Raw genomic sequence first — 12,134 nt, forward strand, 5'->3', positions numbered from 1 at the left:
TTGGTCCCCTTGGTCTCCCCAGTGCCCACAGCAGATATTTGCAGAAATAGGAGCTCAACACACGTTTGTTCAATGAAGAAGTACATAATTCTACTCCAACGCCTTGTTTTCTTACAGGGATGCTCCCATCATCCCAGGCAGGAAGCATGTTTCCCTTTCCAACATTACTTCCCACCAGTCATCAAAATTAGAATAAGCACTCTGTGGCTTGAGCCCTGAGCTGTCATATTGTTTCTGGCACCACTGAGACGCAAGGTTGGGAGCGACCCCACAGTTGACTATCCGTGAGTCTAAATTATTAGCAGCAGTTTCCGCTGCCCGAGAGAATGGAGTCTGTGCTCCCAGGCAGGCATCACCCTGGTTTTCCAGTGCTCCGTCTGACTTCTCAGGCCCTGAGCCCTGGGTCCGAGTCTCCTTCTCTGATTCGACCCCTCCCCTGGACCACAGGGCCTTGGGTCTTGGTATGTATCCCTCTCCTGCTTTCATTTTCCCGTTCTCCTCTGCTAGGGCGATTTGGGCACTGGCCATGGAGACCCCTCTGGCTAGTGTCAGCCTAAGGGAGTTTACTGGGACCACGTGGCAGAGCTCATAGAATTGGAAGCAGTGCCGGGGAGCCAGCTCAGGGTGACTGGAGCCAGGACAGCGTCCAGGTGGGGTGTGGGTCTCAGAAACAGGCACTGGTGATGAAAGGACAGTCCTTAAGGGACCGCGCATTGCCGCTACGGTTGCACAAGTGAGAGCCAAGCACTTTCAGTCTTTTGGTGCTTGTGCTCCAGAGGCAAACCCCATGGAGGGCTCCGGTGGACCTAGAACACGCTTCTGTTTCGACCTCCACTGCCCGGCCTCCTGGCTGTGTTCTGGTTACCAGACCCCCCCGCCCAGTTCCACCCATCTCCCCTGGACCCACCCCGGCCTGCGTCGGCTGCCCCACGGTGGGGGCTTCCAGACCCACCTCCCCCAGGGTGCCAGGCAGCCCTCTGAGCAGTGAGATGAGCAGCAGGAAGACAATTAGCCACCAAGGGAATTGTCCTGGTGACCCATCGTCTTAGAAAGGAAACCATTTCTCGGTTTAGCCAAGATGGCGCGTCATTAGTGGCCAATAACATAAAGCAAATTTGGATTCGATGAGTCACTTTAAATTTCACAAGCCTTATATTTTCTCATGGCACCAAATGTCTAGGCACAATTCTGAACACTCACAAGTGATTTGTTCTTATGGTGTTAAGTGCAAACTTAAGGACGATTTATAATTAGCGAATTGTTCCTCCTTCCGTGGCATCAGCAAAGTGGTCTTTAGGCAAGACAGACATATTCAAATTGTTGATCCCAGTTGTTACAGTGCCCACATAAGCTTCCTGGGAAACAGGTCTGAGCAGAAGTCATAAACACGGTGTTCTTAATTTCTACCCATTGGACTTGCGGGTTCGCCTAATGCTAGCTTTCTCCCTAATGAAAGGCAAGGGAAATATCAGCTAGAAATGTCATAATCAGAGTGTTTGCCTAGTTGGCTATTTTTAAGCACCGCAGGCTTTGCTTGAAATGAAGGATGTGCATCAGCCCAGCAAATGCTGCTGGTGGATGTCGACCAAGGCTCCCGCCTGCAAGGGTACAGTCGAGAGGACAAAGAGCGGGCATAAATAATGGATCAAGAGAGGCTCCAATGAGAGCCCATTCGTCCAGCAGCCTCAAAATGAAAACACGCTGCCGATGACTCATTGGATAATAGTAAATATGACGGGCTCATAAAACCACTGGTTCCCACGGGGGCTGTTCAGCAGCCTTTGTCTGGTCTTGAGCTTGTTATGTTCGGAAGCTACCAATTTAAAACTCCCTTCCCCCAGCAAAGACGTGGCTCCTGGATAGAGAGTTATTTGGGTGATTTGCAAAGTCTGGATGGCACAGTGAGAGGCGGCCTGCCCTCCCCCCCGTCCCAGGGATGCTCTTCTGCTCCCCTGCATGTGCCCTGGGCCTGGTGCCAATTCAGTGCTGGGCCCCATGGAGACCTGGATGCTATATGGACTTCATTAAGGGGAAGGCAGAGACCTTGACCCCGGGGAGCCCGAAACTGAGAGGAGACATGGCCTTGATATAAAGTAAGGGTCTGCGTCCCACCTGGGAGATGAATAAAGAACATAAACACATCTTCCTTCCACCATCGGAAGCATTGCAAGCCAGAGTACGACTGATAATAACAGGAAGACCATGCATTCTATAGGAATATGGTCGCAATGAAAGGGGTTTTCTTCAAATGGGGGGTGGCCACATGGGCAGAAGAATTAGACTGGTTCTCTGAGGTCTCAGGGGCTTCCTTAGGACCTCGAAGGGGGAGCATAGCAGAACGAGTTGGGGCAAATTTCCTCGGGGTTAGTGTTGTCTGAAAATGAAATGGAGTCTCCTATCATTGGAGGCGTGGCAGAATATACTCGTTCATTCCCTGATTTTTCTTCAGCCACCTGCTATTCCTCGATGCCCTAGGCATAGATTGGGTATCCAACTGTGATAATAAAACAGAGGCACAAGTGCTGGCTTTTCTTTGCAGATGGGCTTGCTACCCTAAGAGGCAGGTTCCTAACTCAAATTCCTCATGTGAGGAGTAACTGGTAAAGAAGAAACTAGTCCCGGTTCTTTTGCCGAACTGTACATGCGAAGGGGCGGAGGTGGGAAGATTACAACACGTTAAGTTTATGTGCATTCCAGGCATCAGGCTAGGTGCTCTGCCTAACAACTCTGGACTGGAGGCTAGGGATGCCCTGACTATGTGACTTTGGACAAGTCACCGACCCTCTCTGGTCTTCAGTTTCCTTCAGAGACAAAGAGAAATAATACCTACACCTCCACAAAGCTGAGGTGAAATGAATTAATCAGTTAACTAACTAACTGATTCATGTATCCACTCAACAAACACTTTCCCAAGCACCTTGATGCCAAACGCTATGTTAGGTGTTGGGGAAGCGGACAGGTGGAACGAGGCTTGCCTTTTGGCCTGAGGCCTCCTCTGAGAAACCAGTGTGCAAATAGGATGGTGTGGGGTGTGATGTCCACCAGAGTGGAGTGAGCAAGGACTCGGAGAAGTTAGGGCAGGGATGGAGGGCAGGGAGGTGTAGGAGGTGCACCATAGCTTTCCATGCCTGGGGGCAGTTGGAGAGAAGCATAAATCCAAATATATCATTATCATCATGAGCACAGACTAGCAGCATGCAGCAGACCCAGCCAACAGGAGGTGTGCTTCCTGAGATCTGAGCAAAGCCACAGCGTCATAAATATCTTGGCCTTTTCTGGGGTCATTTTCCAAAAGGAAGCAGACTCTGCATCACTTTCTAATAGTCTTTGCACCTGATGAGAAGACCACAGGGAATGGGAGCCGAGAGGGGCCTGGAGCCAGGCTCTTGCTCACGTCTCGCCCACTTGGTGGTCTCCTTTCTCCACTCCAGCCGTGCAGGGCCTGGGATTTCCGTGTGTGACTCATTGAAACTGCAGCTGATTACAGACCTTGGGATTTAGGGTTGCCAGCAAACAACCAAATTCAAGAATAGTAAATCTGCAAATGACAAGGGTCAATTATCTTAAGGATGCTTCTGCTTGTGGGACGCAGTGTTCGCGCTGTAAGTGACTTGGGGGCAGGAAGGAGAGAAGGATTGTCGTTTCATCTGGCTCTTGCCCTTAGAATCTCACAATCATGAATCCTTGGGAAATACGCTGTTGCATCGAGCGATTGCTTTTGCTTTGCACACACTTAACTGGATAACTTGGATGACACTACGGACCCCAGAGGGAGGCAGATCTGCATTAAAAAAAAAAAAAAAAGCACCTGGCTAGCTATGAGAACTTGGGCAAGAAACATAATCTCTTCATGCCTCAGTTTGCTCATCTGTAGAATGACTGTAACGTCGATGCTGATCTCGTGGGTAAGGAAGGAATGCGAAGGGCAACTAGTAAGTGTTCAGTAAACGGTGAGGAGGAGCAGTCTTTGGTTATCGCCCTACCTTCACCTCGACCGCCACCATCGCCTCCACCATCATTCTTGACTCCCGCAGGCCAGGGCTGGAGGGGAGGATGTCTAGGGCCTCCTCGGCTCCTGGACTTGCCCCAGCACAGGTACCGGGTGCAGCTAGAACTGTGCCTTTTCTCCAGCTCTGTGCTTCTCGAGCGGGAGTGTGCAGCAGAACCAATAGGAGTCCACGGATCGCTGGCCCCACCCACAGAGATTCCGGCGCAGCACGCCGGGGGGCGGGGCCTGGGAATCCTCATTGCTAACCTGTCCTCAGGATGACCCTTTGAGAACCAGCACCCTAGATTCCCCGCAGGGTCCTGTCCAGGTGTGTCTAAGAATCAGCACTCTGCACATCGTTTGCCCGCTGGCTTAGCTGGCTTTCAAACGCGGCTGTTCCTATGGCGAGGCCAAGGCCATTCACCAGCATGGATTCAGTCACTTGTGAAATGTTTCCTTTTTCCTAGGTAGGATCATTCACCAAAGTTCCTGAGCCTCTCCCAAGCTTTTCTGGAATAAATCAGGGGTAGCCCAGGTCTCTTGGGTTGTAAGCCCCGCGAAGGCGGGAGCTGGTGTCCTCTGTTCTCCATTGTCTTTCTGGGGCTTAGGACATTTTATCAAGTGAAATGGATAAATCTGTAGAGGCAGGTGCCCCAACCAGAAGAGTTTGCTCGTTTGCCGCATCTCTGATGCCAGAGGAGGCCTAATAAAGGCACTGTGTCACAGGAGTTACTACGCTGCCTTTACATGGTCCTTACTGGACAGCCCACCTTGGAAGCTCTCCTTACACTTAACAAACTGGAAAGGGCTTCTCTCGGCAACTATTTAGATCTGCAGCCTGGGTGCCCAGGGTCCCACAGTGAGCCCCACCATGACCGTTCCCCAGCACCACCTCCTTCAGGAAGCCTTCCCTGAATGCCCTCCTCCCCTCTTGGATTTGGTGCTCTTTCTCAGTGATTTGGCAAGAGCCCGTGCATCTCACTACCATCTTACTTACCCCATTGTTTTATAAATGGTATCCTTCCCTGCATCGGAGTCTCCTCCCCATTGCTCAATTGAGAGTTTTTGAGGATAGGAGGTGCGTTTTCTTGGCATTTGATGACTGTTTGTTGAGTGAATGTGGAACCGTCTGACATTATGCCCAATAAGCTTGTATTGAGCAAAGTCGGCTCAGATGTCACCACGGTCTCCTTATGCTTCCCGGCCTGCATCGCTCTCGTCCCTCCTGGGCCCCCACAGGTGGCTTCTGCGTGTGCGGGCAGAGACCTAAGAGCCTAAAGAGGGCAGTGTTTCCATAACTCAAGACCTTCCCGATTCTTCCACCCCCACAGGGAAGTTTGCCCTACTTGTTGACTCCAGCTCCTGGGCCAGCAGTGATGAAAAGCAATGGCCTAGAATGTACCCCCGGCTCCTCGCTGGGTGACTATGTTCCTCTGAGTCAGACCTGCCTGGCTTCTCGGACCCGCCTGGCAGGGACCGGCGTTCTGCCCGGGGCCCCACCACCTGCTCTTGTACCTCCTCTAGGCTGTCCTCTGAGGTTTCAGTGTCCTTCACGGCCTCGTGTCCCTGTGGGTTAGACGCTGCCCTGGCACCTGACTCGACTGCGTGTGTGACACAGCCCCAGGGCTCCGCCTGCCCAGCCTACCACCCCTTGATACCTGCATCCGGTTCCACCCTTAAGCACCCGGTACTCCTGGTTGACCACGCTTCCACACCTTGCTTCTCCCTCCCCGAAAACCCACCCACCTGGTGCAGGCCACCACCTTTTACCCTCTCGGAATTGATTTGTCTTGGGAGGAACTGTGGGGAAACCGTCCCTGCCCTTACCCACGTCTACTTCCTCCTGGAAACCGGCATGCAGAATCCTGACCACCAGCCACGTGGGAGGGCCCATGGCTTGGTTCTTGTTTATTATATAATATTGATGTTCAGAATAGAAACTGGACAAAAGATCCAAACTCAGGACTTTCTGGGTCCATCTGGGCTTCCTTTTCTCTCTACCATGTCAGGAGAACAGGAGTATCTGGCAGGAAGTCGGACCCTTGGTCTTAATTGTTGGTTTTACAAAACTCAACCCCAACCCCCACCATGTTGGTTCAAAGACTGCTTGGGGGCAGCCAAATATATCATATATTATGAGGCTCAGTTTGGGGAGCAGAGAAATAAATTGTTACTATTATGGATGAAGCAATTATCATCAATCTATTTTTAATCTCTTCTTCCTTTTAAAATAATCGAGGCTGTCTTTTCAGAAGAGGAAAAAATCCAGGCTTTGATATGAGGGAAGGTGCAAAAAACTCCTCTTCTTCTAACTGAAAATGCTAATTGAGCAGCCACTTATGTTTCTAACCTTCATTAACTGCATTAGCCTGCATTAACACCTTTTAAACTTCTTTAAGATTGTGTTCAATTCACTTTCTTTAATCTCTTCTTTTCCGGGAGTGTGGAATCACTTTGATCCTCATCTTCATCTTTCCTTTGATGACAACTTTGGGTTGAATTTGTATTTGGGAATTGAAATGCAAATTTGCAATTACACACAACCCCCTTCCCTGCTGGAGTGGCAGGAGCCAGATTAATATAGCTGCCTCTTACCCTGGCCAGGGCCCCCTCCCAGCATCCCCCTCAGTCCTGGGGTGGTTGGGGGAACACAGTTTCCTTGGCTCCTTTCGGTTCTGGGCACTGGTGAAAGTTGGTGCAAAGTGTTCAACCTTGTGCCTGTCCATGGTAAACCTTCAGCCCCCCGTTGAAACTTTTTTTTTTTTTTTTGGAATTTTATAAGGGGTTTCTTTCTTGTCTCTGAACATTGTCTTTCTTTGTCCTTTGCCACAGTGTCTTGCTGTTGGGGAGAAGGCTAGGGAAATTTTCAAGAAAAGAAGGACATGAAAGGATGTCGTTTCCTTATTAAGTGAAGCATAGAATTACTATATGACTCAGCAATTCCACTCCTGGTATAGATCCCAAAGAATTGAAAACAGGTATTCAAACAAAAACCTGTATGGGAATGTTCAGAGCAGCATCATCCACGATAGCCTAAAGGTGGAAGCGATCCACATGTCCATCACGGTTGAATGGATAAATAGAATGTGGTATATCCATACAGTGGAATATTATTCAGCCATGAAAAGGAATGAAGGACTGACACAAGCTACAACATGGATAGACCTCCAAAATATTGTTCTAAGTGAAAGAAGCCAGGCACAGAAGGCTACGTATTGTATGATTGATTCTGTTGATTTGAAATGTCCAGAGTCAGCAAACCCATAGAGACTGAAAGTAAGTTAGTGGTTGCCAGGTTGCTATGGGAGAATGGGGAAATGGGAAGTGACTGCTTAATTGGTATGGGGTTTCCTTTTGGGGTGATGACAATGTTCTGGGTAGCTGGCTAGGTAGTGGTGATGGTCACTCATAGTGATGCTCAGCATGGTGAATGTGCTAGATGTCAATAATGATTGATTATGTACATTTTACCCTGAAAATAACAACAAAAAAGCTATATTGGTTTCTCCAAAGGGAAATAAGTTTGACTCCAAGACAATATCAACATCAGGCCTAGAGCAATAGGCTGTGGGGAAATTCGAGGAAGATGGAGGAGTAGAAAGACAATAGCCTTTGCACTTGAACAGACCAGGGTGAGCTTGTCAGCTCCACTCCTTTCGAGCTGGGTGCACTGGGCATGGCAGGCCTGGCCTCGGGAGCCCGGCCTCAGTTTCCTTATCAGTGAAATAGGAATAATAATACCTATCCCCACGTGGTTATGGGAAAGATGAAGAGAGAAGACAGGGTTAATTTTCCTATAGCTCAATGGGAAAGTCGTCCTTGCACCTTCTTTTCTGTATTGCCTAAGGCTATTTTTTTAAAGATTTATTTATTTATTTGAGAGAGAGAGAGAGAGAGAGAGAGAGAGCAGGGGGAGGGGCAGAGGGAGAGAATCTCAAGCAGACTCTGAGTTGAGCATGGAGCCGATATGGGACTCGATCTCACAACCCAGAGATTATGACCTGAGCCTAAATCAAGAGTTGGAGCTCAACTGACTAAGCCACAGGTGGCCCCAGGTTATTTTTATTGCAAACAACAGAAACCAATCTTAGTGGGCTCACGCAAAATAAAAAATTTCACTGGAAGACTCCTGCCTTGAACAGGGCGGGAACCGGGCTGCTCCTGGGTCCTGTAGCCGCTGACTGGTAGGTCTTGGCTCTGCCCGACCATCCCCTGACCACCTTGTGTCTCCCAGTTTCTTTCCTTTTTTTTTTAAAAAAGATTTTATTTATTTATTTATTTATTTGAGAGAGAGAGAGAGAGAGAGACAGAGAGAGAGCATGAGCAGGGCGGGAGGAGAAGGAGAAGCAGGCTCCCTGTGAACAGAGAGCTTGGCTTGGAACTGGGATCATGAACTGAGCTGAAGGCTGATGCTTAACCAACTGAGCCACCCAGGCGCCCTTCCCAGTTAGTTTTTTAATTTACCAGGGGAGAGAGTCTGATTGGCCAAGCTGGGGGGGTTGGGGTTGTCATCCTTGCCTGGGGAAGGGTCTTGGAAGATCCTCATGACTCTGGGAATCCACTCTTGCATCCATCAAGGGCTGATCGCCGAGAATGGGAGTCCTGAAGCAGTCACCCCTCTGGAGCCCACTGTACTATCCCCTAGTGGCTGGTGCGAGGCAGGGAGTAAGGAGAAACATACAGAGAAGGAGAGCAACAGCCGGAGGTGCAAGCCTGACCTCCCCCTGGCTGGCATCCACCCCCTTGCCCTCTTCTCTAACCAGAAGATGCAGTTTCAGGCATCTTTACTGCTCTCTATCTCGCCTTACCAGCATCTCCTTTCACTTTTTGCTACAATGTAAGACTGACAGAACTCAGGCTCCATTCTAATTTCACCTCCTCCTTGAAGCCTTCCCTGATTAACCCCACCCCAACTAAGTATTATCTTTTGCCTCTGTTTCTTTCCCTGTATCATGTACAAGGCTCTGAGCACAGAGTGCCAATTGATACTCCTTGCGTTGTTCAACTTCTCACAGTGTGTGTGTGTGTGTGTGTGTGTGTGTGTGTTCTCTGCAGCCAGGCTCTGTGGGCTCCAGTGCTGCCTCCTTCAGGGGTAGCTCTGCAGAACCAGCACAGCACTTAGTGGCATAAAGGGGTGCTTAGGAGTCCAGGGTGACTGCAGGGGACAGAGGCAAGAGGAACCCCCTACAGGGCACAGGTCAGGACTCACTGATGGAAAAGGACTCCGCTGCCCACTGGGTTCCCATCCATCTTGGGCAGGACCACGTGAAGAGGGTTGCCCTGCAGAGCGGAGTTCTCGGGCCATTGGAGGTCTATTTGCAAGAAGACTGAAAAGGTCTCAGGGCAAAGATCTCACCCTAGGGGAAAGAGGAGGGAAGTGCTCAGGTGTGACCCTGCTCAGAGCCGATGGGGTGATTTTAAGTGTACCTCACACTGTCCATTGCTCAGACTCAGAGAAGGAAAAGCCGTGCCTCTGGCCCACAGGGGTTGGGATTTCCCATTGGGGAGGTAAGATTTCCATGCAGCTACTCCACTGTTTTTGAATCTTGCTGGGCCCCTGACTGACTGTGTGGCTGAAAGTAAGACTCTTAGCCTCAGTTTTTGACTCAGCAAAATGGGCACAGAAACACCTGTTTTGCAGGGCTTTTGAGAAGATTCAAGGTAATGAATTCAGAGCACCTCACACCCCGTTAGGGCATCATTGCTCAGTGAATCGGAGGGACCCTAAGGCTTAGAGCGGGAGGGTGTGGTTCTGGAGTTTGGAGGGGTTTGGAGGGGACCATGGGTAACTGGCAAGGCCTTGGGGAGTCCTGTGTCTGGGCCCCTGGCACCCTGCCTGGCAGCAGGCTTTTGCTGGGTCCTTTGGGCATGATGAATGTGTCTGAGGAGATAGGGCTACACCGTGAAAACCCTCTACTCTTATGGGATGGTCTGGAGATGCATTCAGAAAACGCGGCCTCAGGGGCGCCTGTGTGGCTCAGTCAGTTGAATGTCTGACTCTCGGTTTCGGCTCAGGTCATGATCTCAGGGTTGTGAGATCGAGCCCCAGGTCGATCAGCGCTGGCGTGGAGATTACTTGAGATTGTCTCTCTCTCCCTCTGCCCCTCCCCCAGCTTGAGGGCTCCCTCTCTCTTCCTCTAAAATGAATAAATAAAATCTTAAAAAAAAAAGAAAAAAAGAAAAGAAAAAGGAAAAATGGCCTCCCCTGCATATGGCCTGGCTGGTGTGTGGACAGGCAGTGAAACAGGGCTGGTGATCCAGGAGAGGGTGAACCTTCCAGGCCGGGGGCCCCCTCCTGTGCCCACAAGAACCATTTATTTGTCTTCTCCTATTCTGAACTGATAAATGATAACGACCTACGGTCGCTGAGACGGTTGTGCAGGGGGGAGACTTACTGTCACCCTCCCAAGAAAGGCAGCAGGCCAGGGAAGCCGACCCACAGGATAAGCCCAGTGGATCTTCCTGGAAGGCCGATTTTCCTGGAAGATTTTAATATCAAACATGTCAGAAGGCAAAATTCCCATGAATTTTTTAAACAAAAATCTGGAGGCCTTTCACAATGAGAAGGGGCCCTTCAGTTATGTGGTGGCCCATCTAAGACTTGCTTGGCAGGAAAAGTCTGAGTGACTCTGGGTTAGATGTGGGGCCACTGGGCTCTGAACCCCAGGTAGAGACTTCCGAGTTCCAACCTCCCTGCGGCAACTGGAGGTCACTCTCAGGGGCGCTGCTGTGCCCTCACCGAGCCTTAAGGGCCCTGACGTCCATCCAGAAAACTGAGAAGTAGGGCACACACTTGTGGCCGCTGGTGGCCGTGCCTCCCGGCCTCCCGGCCTCCCAGCCTCCCCGGTGGACTTTGATTAACATGACACAGGACGTGCCTGGAAATCACTGGCTGTCATTGCTCAGGATGGAAGTGGGAGCCTGTCCTGGCACAGTCAGCCTACACATTTTCTTTTGCTTCCGTAGAAGCCTGGGCTGTCTGCAGGAGCTCTGTCCATGTCAATGCAGGCACGGAGACATCGAGGTAAAGGTGATTTTCTTACCCTCTCTGCTGGTTGGTGGCTAGCCCAGGCTTCGCCTATTTGCAATCGCTTTGAGTAAATTATTTAAATTTTTTAGGCTTTTGTGTTCTCATCTTTAAAATGGGACTCATGAACAATACTCTCCTTAAAGCACTGTTTGAAGAATTTGGTGAGGCGGTAATTATCAAAGGGGTTAGTATGGTGCTTAGAACATGACAAACACTTGATAAATGTTGATTCTTATTATTAAAACTACTACAGCTACCAAAGCTGTCTGAGGGATTCGGGAATAGGGGAAGTGGAAACCCAATCTCAGAATTCCCCTCCCGCAAGACTTAAGAAAATGAATTTAAAACTTGGAAACTCCAATAAGTAAGCAATCATCAGTAGCAACCCCGAGAGGAGAGGCATGCCCCGGTCCCATAAGTGTTAACACTGATGGCTAAGAGAAGAAATAGAAGGGTCTGGAATGGGGTGGAGAGATGTAGCCCAGCAAGGATCCTTTTTAAGTAGATAAAACATCTTTTTCCAAGAAGACTCCTAAGTCTTTTTTGTATTAAAGATTTTATTTATTTATTTGAGAGAGAGAGAGAGAGCGAGAGCAACACAAGTAGGGGGAGCGGCAGGCAGAGGGAGAAGCCCGCTGAGCAAGGAGCCTGATGCAGGGCTTGATCCCAGGACCCCAAGATCTGGACCTGAGCCGAGGGCAGATGCTTAACCAGCTGAACTCCTAAGTCTTAAGATATGCAAAATGACTGGATTCCTGTCCCTGTTTCCTCTTCTGTCTCTGTATAGTGGGCAGGCTACAGGGGAGATGGAAAGGGGAGACAGTGGACAGTGAAGCCATCCCCTCTAACAGAAAGCAAGGCTTCAGGGCTACACTCCCAGTGAGGGGGGAGATCCCTAGCTCAGGATATTCCCCATGGTGACAAAATATATCCTCCAAGCAGGTGGCATAAACCCTGGCAGATCAAATGAGCATACTGCGTTCCAGGAAAAGGTGATTATAAATACTCATTGCTGAATGTAGCCTAGGTAGGCTATGGAACTTCCAGAATAAAAACAAAAGCAACAACAAAAAACAAAACCAAAAAACCCCAATATCTTTGGACATCAAGAAAGCA

This window comes from Halichoerus grypus, chromosome 8, assembly GCF_964656455.1.
Source record: "Halichoerus grypus chromosome 8, mHalGry1.hap1.1, whole genome shotgun sequence".
Taxonomy (NCBI): Eukaryota; Metazoa; Chordata; class Mammalia; order Carnivora; family Phocidae; genus Halichoerus; species Halichoerus grypus.